We start from the raw sequence: 23,636 nt of genomic DNA, 5'->3' as shown, positions 1-23,636 counted from the left end.
GAGAGATCGGCTCTGTGGCTCAGGCTTGGGTGTCCTGGCCATGCATGGGTCCCATCCTACCCAGCTCTCCCGAGGGCTCACAGGCTTGAGAGGATGTTCAAAGTGCTTCAGAAGGGGAGATGCCTAGGGAGTGCGATGGTTGGAAAGGAATAAGGATGGGGGAGTTTCAAGCAGTCAGTTTGCTCCCAGGAGGGGTGCAGCTCTGTTGGCGGAGGGTGAGCATAGCGCACTACACAGCGGCGGCCTAGAGACCTTGAGGGTGTCTGGCAGGAAAACCAGGCGAGGGCGGCCGAACGCACAACCGCCTCCAGAGCCCACCAGCAGGCCCAGGGCGGGGCACGGCAGAGGGGCGGGACCCTCATGGGGGCGGGGCCACATGCCTCTACTGACCAATGGACGAGCGCATCTCAGGCCCCGCCCCTAGAGTCCGCTGCATAGTCATGAGGCGCAGGCCGGCGCTGCGTCAGCGGAAGCGGCGCGCAGCGGCTGTTTCCGACCTGATAAAGCGGCGTTGTCCCCGCGCGCTGGCCGCAGCCTCGCAGCGCTCGCACCCTGTCCGAGTAGCTGACTGACGGACCCGCCCGGCCGGCCGCCGCCGAGGGCGCAGCCGCCGCCCGGACGCCCCGCCGCCGCCCCGGTGCGCCCGGGGCTCCGCACCCCAGCCGCCAGCCAGCCCCGCCAGCCCCGCGGCCCCGGCCGGAGGAGACAGGTGAGCGGCCGCACCTGCCGCCCCGCCCCCCTCCGCGCGGCCCGGGCCTCGAACCGGCGGCCCGACCGACCCCGCGTCTTTCCCCGCCCCCACCTGGCTGCTGCGCTGCAGCCCTCACCTGCCCTTGCTGGTCCGCATCCCGGGCCCTGCGGCCGCAGTGTGTGCACTCCTTGCACACCGGTCCGGGGCCACTCCAGCGCTCACCTCTCCCGCCTTTGGCGTTGAGTGCTCACCCTCCTCTGCCCAACCCTTGCTAACTTCTGTGAGTTCACCGGCTCTGGGCCCACCACCTAGAAATGCTTCTGGGTCACCGCTCTCTATCCTTGTCCCCAAGCACGTATTACTTGCAGCGCTGCTAGCTGGTAGCCTGACCCTTTGCGGGCACCTTTTATTTCCTGAAGCCCACCTCGTCCCTGGAGAAGACGGGAGCACTACGCTCCAGGTGCAGAGCCTCGGATTTGGAGAAGTCCCGTCCCTCTCCCCGAGACCAATCTTCCTCCAGTCCCTTGAGCTTAACCCATTCCTCTCCAAGGTGTGCTGCGCTAGATGGGCGCCCGGAGAGCACACTCCTGCGGAGGGCTTTTCCAGGGGAGGTATGTCCAAGTTGGGGAGCACAGCCTGCTGGTTAGTTATTCGTAGTAATTCTACAAGGTGGGGCCAGCCATGGGTGGGAAGAGGTATTAGGTGTCCTGGGGTGTAAGAGCCTTGTGCTTTCCCCGCGGGATACTGCTAGAGTATGGCTTCAACTTCTGCCTTAGTCTCCCTCCCCTTCTGGTTCCCTAGCTGACCACACACTGGGCCTTGCAGCTTCTCGTGACTGAGGTGTTCCAAGACTAGTGTGTAGCAAGCAGGATTTAGAAGATGAACGACTGAAACAATTGTTTCTAGTGGTCAGCCAGGCCCAGAAACTCAGAGGGTGGGCCATAGCACACCTGGGTCGCCCCCACTGCATGGTGAAGTTTGTTCTAAGCAAATTCCCTGCAGCTGGCTCCACTGTCTGCTTGACAGGTAGGGTGTGGTGGGAATCTTTTCCTCTGTTATTTTTTCATTGTAGTAAGAAAGCATAAGTGAAAAGCTAGAGGGGTGCCTTACTGCTTAAGGGGTGACAAATGGCCAGTCATTGAAACTGGGAACCTCCAACCAGCTTTGAAACACATGTGAACAACACCCTCTTGCTGCTTACATCTGAATCCTGCGTTAGAAGAGCGAGTTGATTAAGGCGCTGCAGAGATTTTGCAGAAGCTGCTGAGAGGGGAGAGAGGCAGTGACCGAGGCCTGGCCTGAAGCTGTGTGGGCTCCAGGTGGGAAGAGACTCCAGCATAATGAAGAAGCTTTGGGGGAGAGATTGGGGAAGTAGGTCATCTGAAAATCCTACACTTGAGTGGCATTCGGGCTGATTGCGGTTGTTTTGTGACTGCTGTGGAGAAGAAGTTGTTCCTTCGAAAGGTTTGAAATGCCTGTTAGGTATATGTGGGGGTGATCTGTTTGGGAAACATCCCTGCTTAACTCCGCCAGGGACTGTGAAGGGAGGCCGCTCAGGGCCAGCTCCCAGTATCTCGGAGGATCACTGGCTTCCTTGCAGAGATGCTGTGTGCTGAGCTCTGGCCCTTGTTGCATGGAGAAAGCAGACCAGAGATGGGACTGGGTGACCTCCAATGTAGATTGATTTTAGCCTCTCCAACTTTGCTTATTGGAGAGGAGGGAGTTGGGGCTGGGGGAGCAGTAAACTCTTCTTGCCCTCATCTGACTGCCCTTCAGAGCTGTTAGGAAGGAGAGGGGTCTACGATGCTGCAACTCCTGGTCTCTTGTGCAGGAAAGGAGCTTCAGAAGGTATTTGAACTGGTGTTCGGGGGATGTGAATTGATTTCATCTGCGTTATCCAGAAGACAGATGAGGGCATTGAGCAAGGGTGGTGTTAGGGTTTAGGATGCCTCAGTTGCCCTGCCCTTCGCCCTCTCATTGTTTTGAGGACCCTGGTGCCCTAGCTTTGGGTAGCCAGCTAGGGGTGGTTTCTGACAGATTTGTGGCCTGGCGTTGAATAAGAGTGACTGCTGATCTTTGTAGGTGGCAGACAACCCCAAATTGCTAGTGCCCTCCTGGGGAACACCCCTGGCAGAACTGTGCCTGTAATTTGTGGAACCAGAATGTGCTAAAAGCTGTGTTCTTGTTAAGGGTGGGTGAAGATGCTGCTCTATGCTCGCCTCCTGTGGTTTCCTGGATTTTTTTTTTTTAAATCATAATGTAATTATGTCAACGAGGGTACACTTAAGACTCTGATCTGCTTAGTGATATGCCATTAGGAGAGAGCCTCAACTGCAGACCAGGTGACACAAATGCTCAGTGGTGTCCAGCAAAGGTTCTGCAGTGGGGACAGACAGCCTCACGCATTAAAAGCCATTGCCATCGTCGGGGTGGAAGACCCCATACGCCAGAGTCTACAGAGGGCTCAGCTGAAGCACCTCCCCCACCAGCTCCTAGACAAGCTCTCCTTGTTTGCATTAGCGTAACTGCTCCACTAAAGTCAATGAACAAGGATCTTTTTAAATGGGAACTTTCAAAATGTGCCTCAAGTGTCCCCCCCCACCCCCCATCAAGTTCTAAGCCCTGTGATACTCCCTTTCAGAGAAACTTGAGGTCTTTTCCTTGCTAGTGGAAAGGACAGCCCTGTTCCCAGCCTGAGGAACCTGGTCAGGCTCAGGACAGGTACCTCCCTGATTTTTATGTGAAGGCTGGAGTGTGCCTGGGGTTTCTTGTTGGTTGTGTGTGTTTGGGGTTTTGATTTTTAAAGACTGGGTCTCACGGCGCTGAGGGCTGCTGATACTCCTGCTTCTACCTCCTGGGTGCCTCCTTCTGACAAGTGCTGGAATTACAGTTTTGTACCAAGGTGTCTGCTCTGTGAAGTGTTTTTGGGAATAAGACACTGTAGCATTAGGAAAGCTGATGCAGCAGGATTGAAAGTTCAAGGCCAGTCTGACAGATGTAGGGAGACCCCTTTTCTCTAATATTTAAGTTTTACTTTAAGCAATGTATGTATGTGTGCCTTTGTATGGCTATGTGCATGAGAATGTAGGTGTTAGCCCTCCAGCCCCCTGCAACTGCAGTTTCAGGTAGTTGTAAACTGTCTGATGTGGATGCTGAGAATCAAGCTTGAGTCCTCTGGTAGAGCAATACATGCCCTTAACCACTGAGCCATCTTTCTAGCCTGAGACCTATTTAAAAAAAAAAAAACAAAACAAAACAAAAAACAATTGGGTTCCACAGACTCAGCAGACATAACCCATTTGTGTTTCGTTTTTTGTTTTGTTTTTTAAAATTGCTGTTAGCTTTTGTCGTGCCCCTCTCAAGGGGCCACTCTGTTCCCAGGTGGCCAGCCTTGTGTCCTCCTTGGAGGGTGTGGGTGTTAGTTCCTCAGAATGTCAGACTGGCAGTGTGGAAGGCCGAGTGTGTCTGTCTCCAGTGATGCTGCTGCTGGGCTTCTGGGAGCTGTGGGAAGGACACAACCTGAGGCCGCCAAGCAGACAGTCCCAAGTTCCCTGTCACTCAGCCACTGCTTAGGTGTGGTCGTTGCTTGTTTTTGTGTAGATTGATTTTATTTTGAGTATGTGAATGTTTTCTATGTGTATGAATGGCTATTATTTTTTCGTATTTACTATTTACGTGTGTGAATGTATGTCCTACTACATATCTGTGGCTGGTGTCCAAAGGGATCAGAGGAGGATCTCCGGGGACTGGAGTTACAGAGGGCTATGAGCCACAATGTTGGTGCTGTGAACTGAACCCAGATCCTGTGTAAGACTAAGTGCTCTAACTCTGAGTCAGCTTTCCGGAGAGCCCATTTTTGTTGCATTTTGAGACAAGAGTCTCATGCTGGCCTCAAATTCATCACCTTAGCCAAGGATGGCCATGAACTTCTAGTCCTCCTCCTCCTATCCCAAAACTGTTGAGATCCTAGCATGAGCTGCCACTCCTGTCTGGATTTCTTTTAGAAAGGGGCTTTGGTGCTAGGTGTGGCCTCCAACTGAGTACAGGGGTCTGAGGATGCCAGGCTGCTCACAAGTGGAACCCAGAACATTCATGGGCCCTGGGATCTATTTTATGGTTTTCATCCTTTTTTGTTTGTTTTTTGAGCCAGGGTTTTTCTGTGTATCCCTGGCTGTCCTGGAACTCAGTCTGCTAACTAGACTGGCTTCAAACTCAGAGATCCTCCTGCCTCTGCCTTGAAAGTGCTGGGATTAAAGGTTTTGTCACCACCGCTCAGTTACAGTCTTGATTCTTAGTTTCCTTTCCTCTTTCAAGCCCAGAACTGGGAGACATTGTACAGACTGGTCTCCCTGTCCTCTGAACTTCCCACATCTGTAGAAGGATTTGCCCAGCTGGGCAATTTGATAGGAAACGGCCCTGGCATGGGACCTGTTCTGCCAGGATCTAGCCTAGCTAATGGGTCCTACACAGCCAACCCTTGGTTTGAGTCCCTGTAGTTAGTGTCTCTTGAACTTGCAGCCACATGACTTGGTTAGGCACCATATCCCCGTTTCAGACAAGGGAAATCTCGAGTAAGAAAAGCCACACTTTGGACTGGAAGATAAACATTGATGCGTTGAGGTGGGCATGCGCTTGGATCTGATGCAGTGGACACTGTACTTTGTGTACAAGTCTTACTGCATAATTTTATGCAGTCACTTAGATGTTGTAAGCCAAAGGATAATAAATAACTCACTGTTGCCAGCAACTTAGTCACCACTTGAGGGAAGTGCAGCCAATCAGCAGAGTGTGATTTTTGGTTTGGAGTACGGAGGGAGTATTTTTCCATTAAATCTTTGGAAGACCAGGATTGAGTTCAGGGCCTCCTGTGTGGTACTCACTGCCACCACTGCAGCTCTCAATCGGCTGTGTGTGTGTGTGTGTGTGTGTGTGTGTGTGTGTGTGTGTGTGTGATGTGTGAGTGTGTGTGATGTGTGAGTGTGTGTGTGATGTGTGAGTGTGTGTGTGTGATGTGTGAGTGTGTGTGTGATGTGTGTGTGTGATTGTGTGTGTGTGATGTGTGATGTGTGTGTGTGATGTGTGTGAAGTGTGTGTGTGAAGTGTGTGTGTGATGTGTGTGTGATGTGTGTGTGTGTGTGTGTGTGTGTAAGGTCAGAAACTAACACTGGGTATCTTCCTCTACAGATCTCTACCTTAATTTTGAGTCAAGAGTCTCTTACTGAACCTGGGGGCTGACCAGTGAGCTATAGGCATGTTCTTGCCTCTGCCTCCTCATCCCAGTGCTGGAGTAAAAGATACCGCCACTGTGCCCAGCCGTCCATTGTTTTGGGGTTTTTCGTTTTTAGCAGTTTTTAATGGCTGTGCATTGAGGGGGTATACATGCAACCCTGCAAAATGTGGGCGGGCATCAGAACAGCTTGAGTGCTGGGTCTCTCCTGCTTTTCTGTGGCTTCACATGGCAATTACCTCTACCTGCTGAGTGTGGCACTGACCTCCATCTATTTACTCACCTATTTATTTATTTATTTAATTTATTTATTTACTGGTTTGTTTCGAGGCAGGGTTTCTCTGTGTGTTTCCCTGGCTCTCCTGGAACTTGCTCTGTAGACTGGGCTGGCCTCAAATTCAAGAGATCTACCTGCTTTTGACTTCAGAGGGCTGGGATTAAAGGTGTGCACTACCATCATCTGTTTTTTATTTTTGAGGGCAGGGTTTGACATTTATAATGGAGGTAAAATCACTTGTATTGAACAAGACTGGGCAAGGTAGCCCACACCTGTAATCCCTGTACTCAAGAAGCTAAGGCAGAGAGAGTTGCCCCGAATTTGAAGCCAGCCTGAGCCACATAATAAATTCTAGGCTGGCTTGGGGTAAAGACTGACCCTGTCTCAAAATACCAAGGGGGGAGAAAATACAGAGCCAGACATGGTGGCACATACCTGTAATCCTAGCACTCAGGATTCTGAAGCAGGAAGATCAAGCTGGACATAGGGAAGACTAGTCTAGCTGAATACCAAAAGATTCTCTATCTACAGTAGTGGTTACATTTCATTAAAATAGATGACTTCCCATGTGTTTGCCTTGGAACACCATGGAATTGGGTCTCTGAACAGAGTGGCTGAGTAGGGGACTTATAGGGTTTCTGTCTCAGGGGAAGGACTTCCTGAACTGTCCCCGGGACCTCTGCTGCTGGAACATTCTGTGAGAACAGTCCCCCCGCCCTCTCTCTCTAAGACAGAGTCTTGTACTATACCAGGCTGGTTTAGAATGTACAGCAATCCTTCTGCCTAGCTTCCCAAGTGCTGGCATTATAAGCTTTCTTTTTGTCTAGGTGTGGAAGAAGCGTGAAGGTGACCTTGAGTCTAGATGAGGCCTGCCAGGGACTTCTCAGACAGTTAATTTTAGGACATACTTTGTGAAGATTGTACCTGGGGACCCTGAGGGTGTTCTTGCAGGATACCCCATGCTTTTACACGCCTCCTGCATATGTGAGGAACAAAGCCCTTGTCTCATTGAGCTGTCACTGGAGATGGTCTGTCTGGCATCTCAGTATTGTGTTGCATGCTTTCTAAGTGCTCGGTGTTAAATGACAGAAAGATGGGGGATTTCAAAGGCATTTGTGGTTCAGTTAGGGGTTTGCATCTTTATTTGGGTTGGTTAAAATGTAAGCCTGTGGCATTATGCCTTGAGTTAAAATTTAATTTGCCAGAAAAACGCATGGGCAGTAAGAAGACCAAGGTGATTGGGCCTGGGGTTCCTTGGGGACTCTTGCTTGCTAATCCAGTGTTCCCATTTGCTCTTCCTCCTGCTCTAGGCCTGAGGGCTCCTGCAGTCTCTGGTGAGAGCATTGGGTGGATTAGAGAGGACAGTGAAGAGAACCTGGACTGGGAGACTAGGGTGTTGGAACCTTTTTCTGAGAACCCAGAATGGGCTACTGTGGAATGCTTAACTGTCCTTAAATCCTACTAAGGCATGTAAATGTGCTGGGCCCTTAGGATGTTTAGGAATTCAATGACAAATTGTTCTAACCTCGTGCTCAGAACAGAACAGGCAGTGGCTGGAGAGCAGCAAAAGCAGTCCTATAGGATAGTGCTGCGTGCCCAGCAGTGGACAAGAGATCTGACTGCTCTAGAGATCCACAGCATGGTCCGCCCTGGCTTTGCACTGTCTCTGGTGGGTACAGCACAGGAGAGCTGGGTGTGGAGACTCACATCTACCACCACTGGAAGTTTGAGGTCAGCCTGGGCTACAGAGCAAGACTAAAAAACACAAACCAAAGAGTGCAGTCGAGATTGTTTGAGCAAGGACATGTCAGCATAGAAGGGGGACCCTGTCCCCTTTATACCTGGCGTAAGAGAAGACAACTGAAATCAAAGAATGAGGCTGTTGGAGATGCTGAGTGACCCCAGAAGACGGAGCCTTGCTGGCTTATCTCCAGCACAGCGGCTGTTTTACAGTTCCCTTGGTATATCCGGCATCAGGATGGCGGATAGGGTCTCCTGATTTGGAGAACCTCTGTGTGCTGAAGGAAAGCAGGTACCAGAAAGGATAGAGGTCCTCTTGCTTTATTTCTCTAGAAATAACTGCACTCCCCTGGGCTTCCTTCCAGCATGCAAATCTCCTCCCAGTCAGGCAAGCAGCAGGAATACTGAAGTGGCTGTTAGTGGTTTTTCATATCGCTTATGTAAAACTGTTTGCATCAAAGCTTGGAGTAGGGAAGCCCTCCCCCGCTGAGGCCCTCTACACCTCTGTGCAGCGCTCCCCTCTGCTGGATGGAGTAAGGTCAAGGAATGGGCCAGCCTGTTCTGCCATTGCTCAGCACCATTTGAAGGCAGATCTGACTTGAGGGGAGAGCTTGAGCAGGGAGGTCAGGTTATAGATCAAACTGTCCTTTTCCCAACATAGCCTATAACTGAGTAAGTATGGAGAGTGGGGCGTGGAGGGGGGGCAGTAGGGACCAACAGTTATGTCCCTAAGGCAAAGTGCAGGAATTGCAAAGCTATTGAAAACATTTCCACTCTTGTTGAGTGAGTCATATATAGCCAAAGTGATCTTAATTCTGAAGAGGGTGGGGAGGGGCCTGCACCTTTTACTCTTTAGTGGGAGCTTGGCAGAGCCTAACTTTGTCCTGGGAGCTGTACAGGGAGTGGCCAGCCCTGGCTTTGTGTCCTTGGCCCAGAAACCACCACTGCTCACAGAGCCTTCAGTCTCTGTGTGATAACCATGGACCTAAAGGGTATTTGTTCTTGTGGAAATAGGCACTTGAAGAGTAGGAGTGACAGCCGCTAACACAAAGAGCATTGAGCCCTATGATAGAACGCAGAATGTGAAGGTTAAGTGACTTGCCCAGAGTGCCATCACGGGTGGCCAAGCTTGGTGCGCACCCAGGGTGTGTCAGGCTGCCTGGCTTATGTTCTCAAGTCAAGCATTACTTAAAGTGCTGTTTGTTTTCTGCCCAGGTGCATCTTTGCTTGCATTCCAGATCAAGGCCCTTCTGTAGCTGCTGGAGGAGACTCATCTTGGCTCCTGGCTGCTCAGCTGCTGGTCTTAGACTTCTTTATTAGGAGTGAGGCAAGAAGTATCTCTGAGCTGGGGGTGGGGCGATACTCGCTGGTCAGTCATGTGAGCCTGCCCTGGTACCCAGTTCCTTCTCTTGTTGTCACTGCTCTTGGGTTAGCTGGGCTGTGAACTAGGCCAGGGCTGGTTCTAAGATCTATTCTACCCTTCTGTGTGGCTTGATCAGAAGGTTGCTTTTGACATTTGTTGTTGCTGTTCTCAGACCTAGAAAGGTGAACAGCACAGCAGAGAGTGTGATCTCTGCTCGTCACCCAACACCGTCAACTGCCTGTGTGTTTCTAGTCTGGACTGCTTGTTACCCAACACCGTCAACTGCCTGCGTGTTTCTAGTCCTTTTTGGTTTGCTTTGTCTTTTCTTGACATGTCTTGTTCTGTAGCCAATGCTGGTCTGGAACTTGGCCTCTCTCTGCCTCAGTCTCCTAAGCTCTGGGACTGCTGTGATCCAGGCATGTGCCATCAGGACTCGAAAAGTTTGGTGGGCCTTACATGTCAGGCACTCATTCAACCACAGAGCCATATTCCCAGCCCTATGCTTCTAATTTAAAAAACAAAAACAAAAACAAAAAAAAAAACCCACCAAATCGTTTTTGTTTTGGGCCTGGGCCTCATGTGGTGAGACTAACAGCTGAGGCTGGTTTTTGACTTCCACTTCCCAGGTTCTGAGGTTAGGCATACCTGGCTTGTTTTTCCAGTTCTGAGTGTCATTTTCACCTAATACTCTGTGTGTGTGAAAAATACTGGAGTGGGGCGATGTTTGAAACCAACCAAGTGCAGAATGAAATCAGAGCAGGTTTTGAAGGAGTAGATTGCCTGTGGCAATTGTCACCAGTAATGGAGGAAGACGTGGGGCAGAAAGAAGCTCTGCCTGCAGGTCTCCAGGGTAGAAGCAGCTGTGGGCGCAGATGAGTGGCATTGTCACCACCGTTATCAGTCCACACTGACAGTTTGCGCCATCTCTGGCAAGGGGCGCTGGGTCCCGATAAGCCTGCCAGGAGTGATGGTAGTTTGTGTCAGGCCCAGATAGGGTTTTATGTGGGTCTGTGGGAGACTGGAAGCCATCAGCACAGAGCATGGCTTCTACCTGTAGAGTGGCACAGGAAGGCAGTTGAGATCAGGGAATGTAGGCTTACCTCCCCACGCTTTGCCTAGATCCTGGTCCACTCAGTGAATTGTTGATGCCCACACAGTTCTGCTTTGCTTTGGAATCTTAGGCGGGCCGTCCTGCAGAGTGTTACCTGGGAATAGGCAGGGGGTGGGTTCCTGTGCCCTGTGGGCCCTTTGCTGGTGTCCTGGTTCTTAGTGGCCATAGGGAAGGCAGTTGTGATGCTTATTTATCCTTTGTACAACACCACAAGGTAGATTAGAGAGTCCTGGTCCCAGTCCTGTCACCCCTGGGAACTGAGTGTGTTTCTAGAATGCTATACTAAATCTAGTGGGACACTAGGATCTTAGAAATATAGGCTGGGACCTTAAAAACAGCAGTTTATTTCCCATGGACTTGGAGGTGGGAGACCCAAGAGCCGGATGCTCTCAGTCTGTCTGCTGAGGGAAGGAACATTTGGTGCTTCAAAGAGATGCCTTATGGCTATAGCCTTGTGCTGGAAACGGACAAGGCCTTAACCCAACCTTTTCATAGACATGAGGAGCTCACTCAGGTCTCTATCTCGTGATCTCATCACCTCTCACTCACCTCCCGCCTCCTTAGAGTAGGTTTCCTGCACGTGACTGGAGGGTATGTGCTTTCCAGGCATAGCACTCTTTTGGTTAGTTGTAGGTGACCTTAATCACCATAGAACCTGGTTGACACAGCATATAGATCATTAGCATGCCTTGAAATTGACTCTGTCCTGCTGTGGGGTCGAGTTTCTACAGGCCCAGTGTGCACTGACTGCCTGAAGTGCTGTGTGCGCTTTGACTCACCCCTGTTACATGGTCTGCCATAGCCCTTACCTGGGCATCTTGCTCCTTGCTCCTGACTGTCTCCTAAAGAGTGTGCTAAGCACAGTGTGAGGTAAAAAGAGAGTAACCTTGGTCTTGTAGAGCTATGACATGAGCTCAGGGTGCTGGAGGCAGGACTGCGGTGTTCATCTGTTCTGGGGGCCAGGCCACCGTTTGGCTGCGTCTGAGCAGCAGTTGCTGGTTTAGAAAGTGGAGTTGGCAGGGCCTCTACTTACTTCAGTCGTCCCCATAGGTGGGGGAAAGACAGGGCCAGCCCTCAGCTTTCAGGGAAGTGGAGCAGACCTGGTTGGTGGTCTTGTCAGAGTCCTGCTGAAGGGGGTATATCTCCCTGCCTCCTAGTCAGGAGACCAGACTGGGTCCCAATCTGAGGTCCTTGACTTTGGAAAGCATCCTGTGACACTTAGAGAGTTTGTTTCTGTCATTCTGCCCACCTATGGGTCTTATCTTAGAAACAGCCCAGAGGAAACAGACAGCTCAGGAGACAGGTGAGGAGGCTTGGCTGAACTTTTTTGGATACCTGTGGGTGCCATGACATAGCTCCATTGTGTCTTGGGCTCTGCCACATGGTGGCAGGTGGAAGGATGATGAACAGGATGCCTCTCTGTCACCAGCCAAGTGCTTGAAGTTTTTGTGACACCATTTCAGTGAAAAGGAATCTGTGAGGAACTGCGACTACCTACATGTCAAAAGTCTTCCTCCATCTTCCTGGTTTTTCCTTGGTCATTTAAGGAGAGTGGTAGCCTGGATATTCTGGATGTGCCTGGGGCTGGAGGTCTGTGGCAGTAGGACCTGATGCCTTCCTCCCAAGCTGTGTGAGTCTGGACAGCCCCTCAGCTCAAGGAGCTCACGTGTGGGAACAGGCATGGGGAAGCCCAGGCACCTTCAGCCTCTCAGAGGTAAGTGCCCGCTCTACAGTACTGCTTGCCTTCTGTGGTCCTCTGCATCCCAGCCTTCGTACCCTGTGCCCATGTTCTTTTTGCCCTCTCCTAACTACCCAGTACCTCTTTTGCCAAAGTAGGACTGCTGAGTTTTGCTAAGTGTTTGTTGTTGTTGTAGTATTTTCCCCCATTTGTCTCTATAGCCCAGTCTTGTCTAGATTATATAGCCCAAGGTAGACCTCAAATTCCTATGCTCAAAGAGTAACTTTTTTCTTTATCAGGGTTACTGTGTTTGATATACAACCTCGTGCATGCTAGATAAGCACTGTACCACTAGGCTGTACCACTAGAACCTACCTTAAATTCTGCCTCCGTGTCCTGTGCACTGGGATTATAGCTGTGAGCTCTTGCACAGTTTTGTTTGCTTGTTTTTTGATCACTAATGGCTCTATGGAGACCTGGTATATGCACAGGCATATGAGGCCATGTGTGAACAAGGGTACTGCTTCTGTGGAAAGACAGATCCTGGTGTGGTCAGGGAGTGTGGGACCCTTGTGAGTAGAGGGAAGAAGAGTAGAGTTGATGGTAGGACTCTGAGAAGGATTCCTGGTGAGAGAGCAGCCTCCCAAGGAGCTTCCACCCGCTATAGCTTGGAGCTTAGGGATGAAAGAACAGAATCAGAACTGTCAGAAGTGGGCTGGTAAGGATTGGGCCTTCAACAAAGGGGTGGAGCTAACTGACTAATGGCGATCCTGCCTGATCTGAAAGACTACTTGGCCATTTATTCTCTTTTGGAGTCACTTGGCATGGTGTGAGCGCCTGGCTGTGAGTTCATGGATGCGTAGAGTCTAGGGGAGAAGCAGGAGGAGAGGGAGCTGGCTTGGCCAGTGTAGCTTGAGAAGGCAAGACTCGGAGGGGTGTGGTGGGTCTGGCTGCAGCTGTGACCTCCCTGGGGACATCTTCTATGACTGTGCTGTGAGAGCCATCCCAGGAATACTGTGAACATGGTTTGGCCCTGTTTTCTGCCAGCTGTGTGCTAGGGTGGCCTTATAGCAACCCCCTCCCCACACACCTAGCAGGCAGGTGCAGGGGCTCCCAGAGCCAGCACGACAGAGTAAGGCTTAGTTTCCGGAACCTTCACAAAGGGGCTGTACTGGGCAGCTTGCTTAAGCTGAAGGGGGAGGTGACGGCACGGTTTATCTGGGTATGGGAATGTGTTGGTTATGAAATGTGAAACCAGGATTTTGCCGAGTGTGTTGCTAGCTCTGCTTTTCCTCCAGAGGGCCAGCCCTGGGCTTTTTCTCAAAACAGGGAGCTAAGGCCATGCGCACAAGGTCCAAAACAAGCAGACTCCCCACCTCTCACCAAGCACAACACTCAGCCTGTCTGCTTCTAGAAAACACAATTTGACCCATGTTCTCATATACCACCAAGTGTAGTGAGCTCAGGATCTCAGTCTGGTGACCTGGCCAGCTCTTAGAGTTTCCTAACTTAAAAACTATCTTTTTCCTGAAGGAGGAGGGCAGGCCAGGCCTTAATAGATTTTCCTCTCCACCCCTCCTTTCCCCCTCCTCCTTTTTTTGTTTGTTGTTGTTGAGACAGGATCTCACTACATAGCTCTGGACATCTTGGGACCCATTGTTTAGATTATGCTGGCCTCAAACTAACAGGTGTCTGCCTGATGCACCTGCCTCTGCCTCCTTAGTGCTGGATTAAAGGTGTGTGCCACCATTGCTGGGCTCTGTTGTCCTTTTCCTTGGCTGTTTGTAAATTTGCAGATTTAAGTATCTTCCTATCTCAACCTGGGGAAAGGCGGGGGCCACAGGTATGTGCCACTGCCCCGGCTTCTCTATTTTCCTTGTGGGTTTTATTTTTTTAAGTACTGGAAATGGAACCCAAGGCCTCATAACAGCCAAGAGCTCCTCCACCTTTGAGTTGCATCCCTAGACTCTGTTTTTCATTTCATTTCCTTCCTTCCTCCCTCCCTTCCTCCTTCCCTCCCTCCCTTCCTTCCTTCCTTCCTTCCTTCCTTCCTTTTTTGATACAGACTTACATTGCTCATCTAAATCCTAAAGGCAGCAGCAGAGTGGGGTAGATTTTAAACAGTACCAAAGGATGATATCATAACCACAGCATAGCAGAAAGTCCTTTAACCAGTTTTGAGGCCACATGCTGTCCTCAGCACCCTGTCTCCACGGCACTGCCCTGAGTTTCTTTGGAATCTGGTGAGAGCTTTGCCCCTTACAGCACAAATTGACACAGTTTTGTGTACATTTTAGTGGATGGTCATGTGTTTCCTAATGCCCACCAAAGGAGGCCCTGTCTTGCCCTGTCTCTAGATAAGGTAGGCTGCTGGGCAGTTTTTAGGCTCTGGGAATGGAGGCCACAGGGTCTGGTCGTCAGAACTGTTGAAACTTTGAGCTGGATGGCTGCCTGTGTGCTAGGCCATTCCTCTGCTCTGTCTCCATTCAAGATCAATTCCAGCAGGGTTGTCCTTACAGCTTTTCATGTGTTTTTAACATTGTCATGTTGACCAGGATTAGTAATCACCGTGGCCTTGGAACCCTGTTCATGCCAGGAACTCACCTGTCCGCAAAGCTGTGAATTGAATACCATGCAAAGTGACTGTTGGATGCTGTTGTGACAGCCTCTTTATGGGGATATTTAGGGAGTTAAAATTAGCAGTGAGCACCACAGAAAGTCAAGGTTGCCTAAAAGATCCAAGCAATGTCACATTGAAAAATGTGGCCGAGGTAAGACTTGGCAGTGAGAGAGTACAAAGTAGAATTTTCTTTTTTTCCTTTCTTCTTTTTTGAGAGATGTATTTATTTTATGTATGAGTGCTCCCTTTTCATGCATACTAGAAGAGGGAATCAGATCCCAACACAGATATGAACCTCCATGTGGTTGGTGGGGATTGAACTCAGGACCTCTGGAAGAGTAGCCAGTGCTCTTTAACTGCTGAGTCATCTCTCCAGCCCCGAAAGTGCAATTTTCAACTCTGGACAAAGAAGCTGGGAGGATGGTCAGAAATTGAAGTTTGTGGAACCCTGTGGGACCTTTTAACCAGCACCACAGCCCTGGAGAGGAGTCCTGGTCAGACCTGCATCTGCTTGTCTGCCTAATCACATAGCCAGATACGGGAGGCCGGTGTGAATCCCCAAATCCCTTAGAGCAAATGGCATGGTGTTTGGGTGTGAACTGTGGATCTGTGTGCCTCAGGTCATCTCTAACCCCGACACAGTGTAAATGCTGTATAAACCAACCACTATAGTCTATTGTTACAGAATTATGGCAGGAAAAAAAATGTCAGCTGACATGAAATTTTGTGAATAGTTTCTGCCTGTAGTTGGTTGGGTCAGTAGATATAGAAGGCAGGGACATGGACAACAGACCTAGGGACTGTGTGGATGCATATATCTATGTGACAAGTGTAGTCCTTTGTACATGGTCTGATACAATCTTACTGTAGAAGGTAGCTTATGTACTACATTGATGAATTCTGTCTGGCACCCTGTTGTTGCACACATGTATAAATTGCATGTGCCATGTGTTATATACTGAAGTAGACATAGTGTATCATTAGGTGATGTAGCCCTATCATACACTTTCACTTTCTCTTTTGTAAAGCTCTTGGGGACACCTCCTTGTTGGGCCCAGTTAGTCAGTAGTTGAGTAAGAACTGGCAGATACTGACTGCGAAGCATCAGCCTGGGGTCTGAGCCTGTCCTATCAAGAGCCCTTGACTGGCCTGCCAATAAAAGATGACATTTAGCTGGCTGCTGACCATAGGGTTGGCAGGGATGGGATGTCTCTGGTGAGGCTGGAGAATTGGTGTCTGCTTGCTCCAGCATTGTTCATTAGCTTCCCTTGAGACCACTCTGCAGAGGTCACTTAGTTCCTCTTGTGATAGGAAGCCTGCTCCGATTCAGTGTGGCTCCTACACACGTAGCCCCTGGCTTCCTGGCAGGCGGGCCCTCGAGAAGGCCAGCCACGCCCCCCAGTCCTTGACAGGCTGTAGCATTCAGCCCTTGTTTCTAGGAAGAACCAAGCTGTAATGTCACTTCTTACTAGTTGCTTATGGGCTTTGATCAGTCTACAGTTTTCCCTTTTTTTTTCTTTTCCTTTTCTTTTTTTTGGAGCTGGGGACTGAACCCAGGGCCTTGCACTTGCTATACAGTTTCCCTTTTTACAAGATAGTCTCTTGCTATGTAGCCTAGGCTGGTCTTGAACTCACAATCCTGCCCCAGCCTTCTGAGTGCTAAGATTATCATCAATGTGTGTTACAATGGCTGGCTGTCATTTTTTCTGTAACAGAAGTCTAAGACTTGATCATCTAGTTCTTGCCAAGAGTCCTCTATTCTTTTCCTACACAGTGCCTTTTCTCAGAAGTGTATAGGGCTTGTCCTTCCTCCCTCATCGCCTCCAGCCATTACTGTTCTGGTCTCTTCTTGGGGTTATCTGTGATTTTAGGCCACAGTTTGCTAGGCTTGCCCCCTGTTCCTTTGGCCCACACTCCCACACTTTTCCGTCTTTCTTCCTGGGATATGGGATGCACATTCCTGGCATTGTCGAGGGCTAACACCTGTGGGATACCAGTCAGATCTCACTGTATCTTGCACGGCAACTTGGCATCCCATGTGTGGGATCCAGCTTCCTATTGGCTTTACATGGAAGAGAATTCCCATAGAACGGTACGCACCCACTTGGTAGTATGATAGGTAGCCGGTAGGGTGCCCTAGGAGCAGAACAGCTGCCCAGCCCAGCCCCTGCCACATGCCCGAAACAACAGGTAGATGCCTGAAGCTGGGTATTAGCTTTGGACCCAAAGCAGCGTGGGTATAGATTCTGTAGGAATGGTAGCTATATATGGACCTGCTGGGCTACCTGACCGGTGGGTAGGGTGGAAGAGGGCTCCCCTCATAGCTCCATTGTGTCCTCTGAAAGTGAACCTCTCAGGAGAAGCTGCTCCTGCCAGCACTAGTTCCTTGCATATTGACAGGCCCTCCCAAGTTTGTCTTTGGACTTACATTAGTTCAAAGAACTGTATCCTCCTATTCTCAGGGGCTTCCATGTAGGCTGGTTTATCTTTTTGGGTTTTTTTGGTTTTTTTTCTCCATGTCTTGGAAGTTTTGTGTCAGGCTGAAGAGCTTTCTCTGCTTTGAGATTGTACCCACTCCCTTCTGCATGAAGAATGTTTTACTAGAAACCTTAGTTTGCCCTAAATCTCTGTGTTCTGAAGAAGAGCCTATATGGTGCAGGTGGCTGCCCAACTGTGTTGGTCACCTTCCCTGAGTCAGGTGCTCCATCTGTCTAGCTCCCCCCGAATGCTCGGGTGTGTTTAGATATCCTCCCACACTGGGACTGTCTGCCTTCCAAGCATACAGCAAGCGCCTGCTGACCGAGCTTCCTGGTGTTAGTAAACCTGGAGAGGAAGGCCCTGGCTCTTTCACTGCTGGCCCAGTCCTCCTCACATCACCTCTTCCTTCTCACGGATTTTTCCAGACTCACTTGTTCAGCTGACAACAAGGGGAGGATGGGAGTTTTCCACACGCAGTTGCTGGGAGGTTAGTGAGCTGGTATAGATGGAGTTTTTAGAAAAGAAATTGGCTCATGGGAAGCACCTTGTGAGTTTCAGCTACGATTGCTGCACACCCACAGGAAACAGTTGAGTAGGCAGTGTCTGCGGGGGGGAAATGAAAACGAACCCAAACACACGGGCTCTGCAGTTCCCGTGAGGACAAGTATGAGGCCTTGGATGGAAGGGCTTTCTTGCTTCTGGGAGCTGATGACATGCGGTGGGGCATGCTGGGTGTTCTGACCAGTGGGGATCCTAGACACCTCATGGGGGAAGGAACAGGTTAGGCTCCTTTGGGCTGGAGCGGGGCTAGATGGATGGCTGGGAGGTAGAGTGAGCACTGTTTATCTGTTGCTCGAATTAGGGCACTGGGTCCCTCCCTCCTGTGTGGTTTCAAAACCTGAGGGGTGGCTGCCAGAGGATGGATCAGCTTGCCTGGGAGGTGGAGCTGGAGGTGGAAGGAGGTATTGGAAAGTGGCTGACATAGCAAGGGCTTAGACGGAGGCCTACATGTGAGTGAGTCCTTCGTCTTCCCAGTGCTGGCATTAGGAAGCCCTGCTTTCATTAATTTTTAAAGCTTTAATAGACTTTCAAAGAAAAAAATTAATGTGTGTGTGTGTGTATGCACACACACATATATGGAGATCAGGGACAGTTAAAAGGAGTGTGTTTTTTTCTACCACGTGTGTCTCTGTCCCCTCCTTTTCTACCGTGAGACAGTCTTGTGATGTAATCCAGGATGTTCGCAGGTCACTTTTAATAGCTCAGGCTGACTTTGATTTCAGGGTATCCTCCTGCTTCAGCCTCCTCAGCGTCAGAATTACAGCACTGGCCAGGACACTCTGCTTCTTTTTCCATTTATTTAATTTTAGAATTATTAGCTACCTGAAGGAATATGTTCTTTTCATAAACACCCAAATAATTTGCATATTTGCTGTAGCTGACTACCCACATTGGCAGCTCCGCTAACTGGGTGAGAGGCCTAGTGCCCCCCTCTGGAAGCTCCCTCCTCTTGGAGTTCTAAAGGATTAATGCTTGTGGCTCAGCTGACCTGGGGAGAATGGCAAGGGGGTATAGTGAGATCTGATGTCCTTGGTTGGTGACTTTCAGGACTTTCAGGACCATGTGAACTCACCTGTCAGCAGTGTTGGGGCTGTGAATCAGCAGATTGCTGAACTGCGGCCATGTCTTCTCCGTAAATTAGTCTTTTGAGGATAAAGTGGGGTACACTGAATTTATAGTATGGATCCTTCTCCTGGGCCTTGCCTCAGTGAGTGGCTCTTGCTCCCTTCTGGCAAGATGTCTTACTGTCTAAGGAGATTATATGACCTGCTGGAGGCCATACTGCTTTTGGAATCCTGCTCTGCTTAAGCCGTTGCTGAGTTCCTCAATAGTTAGTGATGGAATCTGACTTGAGCAGGGCAAACCATGGAGACACTGGGATGTTTCCAGTTGACACTGCACTGATAGTTCATTTGGTGACTTCCACCTGAGGTATAAGTGAATTTGCAGAGAATAGTAGAAGTTCATGTTGGGGAGGGCCATAGGGGGTGACCAGCAGCTGACTTCAACTCTTTTCTTCCCCATGAGCTCTGGCCTTCTTGCAGGGACCAGGAGCCAGTACAGGCCCTGGATGTTTCTGTGGCTTTTGAAAAATAAGGGTTACTTGACTAGTACTTTGATTTTCTGGATTGAAAATATTTTGAATACGTTGGGTATGATAGCACTAGTATTACTAGTACTTGGGAAGCCCAAGGATCCTGAATTCTAGATCAGCTCAGGTTACTTAGGAAGACTCTCTCAAAAAAGAGAGTAGTTTCAATAGAAGATATGTTTAAAAGAGGGGGTGTATATTGTTTAAGATTTTAGTTTGGGGGGTGGATAGGGAGGTGAACACCCTTATAGAAGAAGGGAAAGGGGAGAGGATAGGGGGCTTATGGACAGGAAACTGGGAAAGAGAATAACATTTGAAATGTAAATAAAGAAATAGCCAATAAAAAGGGAGGGAGAAGAATTCCAGAAAAATAAATTTTAAAAAAAGATTTTAGTTTAACTTTTTTTAATATTTACTCTTATTATTTTTTGTGTATGAATATTTTGTCTGTGTGTATACCTGTGTACCACATGTATGCCTGGTGCCCAAGGAGATGGTGAGTCTCTAACATGGATTCTGGGAATTGGACCTGGGTCCTTTGCAAGAACAAGTGCTCTTAACCACTGAGCCAACTCTCTAACCCCTAGCTTAACTTTTTTTTTTTTTTTTTTTTGGTTCTTTTTTTTTTCGGAGCTGGGGACCGAACCCAGGGCCTTGCGCTTCCTAGGTAAGCACTCTACCACTGAGCTAAATCCCCAGCCCCAACTTTTTTTTTTTTTTTTTTTTTTTAATTTGGATATTTTGAGACCAGGTTTCCCCATGTAGCCCTGGCTGTCCTGGAACTCAGATCTGCCTGCCTCTGCCTTCCGAGTGCAGGGATTAAAAGGCATGTGCCGGGGCTGGGGATTTAGCTCAGTGGTAGAGCGCTTACCTAGGAAGCGCAAGGCCCTGGGTTCGGTCCCCAGCTCCGAAAAAAAGAACCAAAAAAAAAAAAAAAAAAAAAAAAAAAAAAAAGGCATGTGCCACCTCTATTGGGCAATCTAGATAAACTTTAATTATGTGTATATGTGAACGTCTAAGTGTTCCAATGTACATTCAAGTGCTGTGTCTGTGGAGGCCAGGAGAGGCATCAGATCCCCTTGAACTGGATTTACAAGTGGTTGTGCATTGCCTGACGTGGGTGCTAAGAACAATCCTGGGTCCTCTGCAAGTGTTCCTAACTACTGAGCTACCTCTCCAGGTCTGTGTTAGGTTTTAAGGCAGGATCTCTGTCTAACTTTGGTTGTCCTGGAGCTCATTGTAGCCCTTTTTCTAGAACCTGTGTGATCCTCCAAGCACTGAACTGTGGGTGTATGCTGCCATGCCCTCCTCACCCCCCGGAACCCTGAATCTTTTTTAAGGATCTATGTGTGTTTGCAGGCTTGTATGATGACCACTTCCTGCCTTGGTCTGCTTTTAATGACTGCACGTGAGGCTACCTCTCAGACCAAGTGTCTAAGGATGTGTTTGGAGTCCCTGTGCAAGATTTTGATCTCTGGTGCTGAGGGTCATGGCTTTTCAGAACACTCAACAAATCCCATCACTTTTGTTCCCTTGTCCTCAGTTCCAGCAGAAATTGGGGAAGAAGAGAAGCTGTGAGTTCTGACCTGCTCTCCTACAGGCTGGAGGAGGTGGTAGCAGAGATGTGGGGAGCTGGCACAGTAGAGTCACAGAGGGAGTGGAATCTTCCCTCGTGTCTGTGATTCTTGGTACTGTCCACAACTAGATCCTTAGGTTGAAATTGATTTAGATTTCCCCAGCGTATAGTGGTCCACCTAAGCCAAGTGTGTATTCAGCTACAGAAGATCCACTGGATCTCTGTCTGTCCTTTACCCCTGCCCTTGTTGATGATCTACCCCAACTCCTGGAGCCAGTGTCTGGAATAGAAACCGTGGGGGTGGGAGGCCACTCCCTGGCCCCGGGAATGTGGAGGCGCACTGTGAAATAGTGCTGAAACTTGCCATTTGGTCTTTTGAGTATTTTCTGTGAGAAAAGACTGAAATTTAATGCTCTAAATGTCCTGACTGAGGAGAGCAAACCCTTGGGGCAGCCGCAGAGTGTTCCTTCTCCCTGACCTGTTTAGCTGTGTTCCCTGCCTTAGGATTCCCTTGCTATATATGCTGCATTCCTTTGTGTCTTTGTTGGCCTGTGCTCCTGAGCACTGCTTATATAATAGGTGTGTGTCCTGGAGAAGCAGTGTGTAATGGAGGCAGGTCACACAGGCTTGACCGAAGACTCCTCTGCTGGCTGTATACCTACGAGTACCCTGTAGGTCTCTGCACACATGGGATAGGTTCTGGCTTTGAGGGAGGGCCTAGGCTCATCTCTGCCTAGGGGAACCTAGTCTGTGTATGGCTCCCTGGAGTGACCTTTCTTGTTCTCATGCATGATTCCCTTCACTGCTAGTGTGGAGAGTTCACAGTGGTAACCCCAGAGCAAAGGAGGGAGGAGTTATTGAAGCATCCTTGAAAGGTGAGGGAGGCCCAGGAGGGCTCTGTCCTGAGATGGCTCCCTTTCGGAGCAGGTGGGACCTGAGTTTTGTGGTCAGCTCCAGGGCTATCCTGCACAGGCCTTTGCAAGCTTTTCCTCTGACAGACTGATAGATCACGCAGTTGGGAGGCTTTGGCCAGCCCTGGGAACATGCAGGCTCTACGAACCACAGTGGGCCTAGAGTGGACATTTCTAGGTGGTGGGCACCACAGAGACAAAGGAACACTGGGCTGAAGAGGAGATGAAAAGTGCCCTATGCCTCAGCCTCTGTCCCCAGGACTAAGGGACACAGGCCAACTGGTTAAGGGATGAGGTTTTTATCCCCAGGCGAATTCTACTTGTACCAAGTAAACAGCATAGAGTTACCTTGGGCCACTTGCCAAACTGGAAATATCTTGGATCTGATGCTCTTTTCTTTGGGTTGCTGTTGACTGTGGAAGATTTTGACCCCATTGCATTGCGGAGTAGGAAGAGCAGCTTATTTTTCAGAACGGCAAATAAGGAAAAGAATGAAAGTATCTTAGAGTGTCTGTTTCCAGCCATTCCCGGAGGAGTGCTTTTATAGACACCAGGCAGCTCTTGCCAGCTGTGGCTAACTTTCCATCCATAGAAAATTGAAGTGAGCCTTAAGGAGAAGGCCAGGGCTGTCCTTGCCCCTACAACTCTTGCCTGCCCCTCTCGTGTTCTGCCTGGGCCCCCTGCCATGGGGCGGGCCTTGGCATTCTTCGTTCTGACTCTCCTGCAGTTCGTTTGTGAGAATGCTGTGGTTGGAGGTCAGCATGGTGCTGAACGTGCCCTTTAAAGCCGGTTGACAAATCATCGTTTGGACTCACGTTGAAGTGGGTTTGTCCTGGTAAGGCCTGTGTGAAAGACCCTTTGAATCTTTCAGTAGCATCTACACAGTGACATGCTCGAGTTGTATGATCTGTCCTAGAATTCCTGTGGAAGATGTCATACCAGTTCTCCGGGGTGCTGCCAGCTGTCCCTGTGGCCCTGCTATCAGTGACAGACAGCTGACCAGCTGAAACCCTCAGTGTCTCCTAGGAGCTAACAGAGGCCCAAGAGTGCAGTGTCCGACACCTCCTGTTTTGCCCTCCTGCTGACCTGTCTTCCACAGCTGACTGCAGCTCAGGCAGCAAGGCCTGCCCCACTGCTGGCCACCTGGAAGGAATCTGGAGTGAACAGGAACTGGGTGGCAGGGTTGTGAACAGCAGCAGGACCTAGGGAAGGTCTGTACACAACGGGCAGAAGTGGGGTTTCTTAAACTTAGCTTCCATCAGAAACAGTCATTTAATGTTTTGTATTTCCAAATCAGAAACTTAGCCCTTTATTAATAGCTCATTGAGTGTGGTGGTATGTACATGTAATTCTGTGTTTAAGGTAGAGGCAGATTACCAAATGTGAGGCCAGCCTGGGGCTACACAGCACATCTAGAAGAAAAGAAGAGAGATTAGTGTTCTTAGATTGACCATTGATTCTCGAGGGCCACTCAAATGGGCTTAGAGCCCCCAAAGTAGCTTTATTTTCAACCTGTGTTCTCCTTTGCTTTCCTCTGAGCTGGGGGTCTACAGATGAACACTGTGTGGCGGGAAAGACTCACTTCAGCTGAGAGTTCATAGGAACAAGCTTCTCAGTCAGCAGAGCTTACTTAGGTCAAGAGTTATGAGAGTTGACTACACTTGCTGAAGATGGTGGGCTGTCACAGTAAGCCTGCCCATAGCCCACATGACTGTCACTGTTGTGGTCAAAAGGGGTTGGTCAGTTCTCCCTGCCTAGGCTGGTTCTTACTTAAGGGCTGTGGATGTGTGAGGGGCCCTATACCCTGTGTGC

General features: G+C 49.6%; 1 protein-coding gene across 2 annotated transcripts in view; it reads left to right on the top strand.

The window, feature by feature from the left end:
* Positions 1-478: 478 nt before the first annotated feature.
* Positions 479-23,636, top strand: part of Slc45a4 (solute carrier family 45, member 4) — a 68,269-nt gene continuing 45,111 nt past the window's right edge. The window contains 1 exon segment of one of the 2 annotated variants that reach the window (NM_001447159.1): positions 479-709. The gene's annotated coding sequence lies outside the window, so the exon portion shown is untranslated. 2 annotated transcript variants of the gene reach the window in all.

This window comes from Rattus norvegicus, chromosome 7 (assembly GCF_021556685.1).
Source record: "Rattus norvegicus strain SHRSP/BbbUtx chromosome 7, alternate assembly SHRSP_T2T, whole genome shotgun sequence".
Classification (NCBI taxonomy): Eukaryota; Metazoa; Chordata; class Mammalia; order Rodentia; family Muridae; genus Rattus; species Rattus norvegicus.
This window is presented reverse-complemented; position numbering and strand designations above follow the sequence as displayed.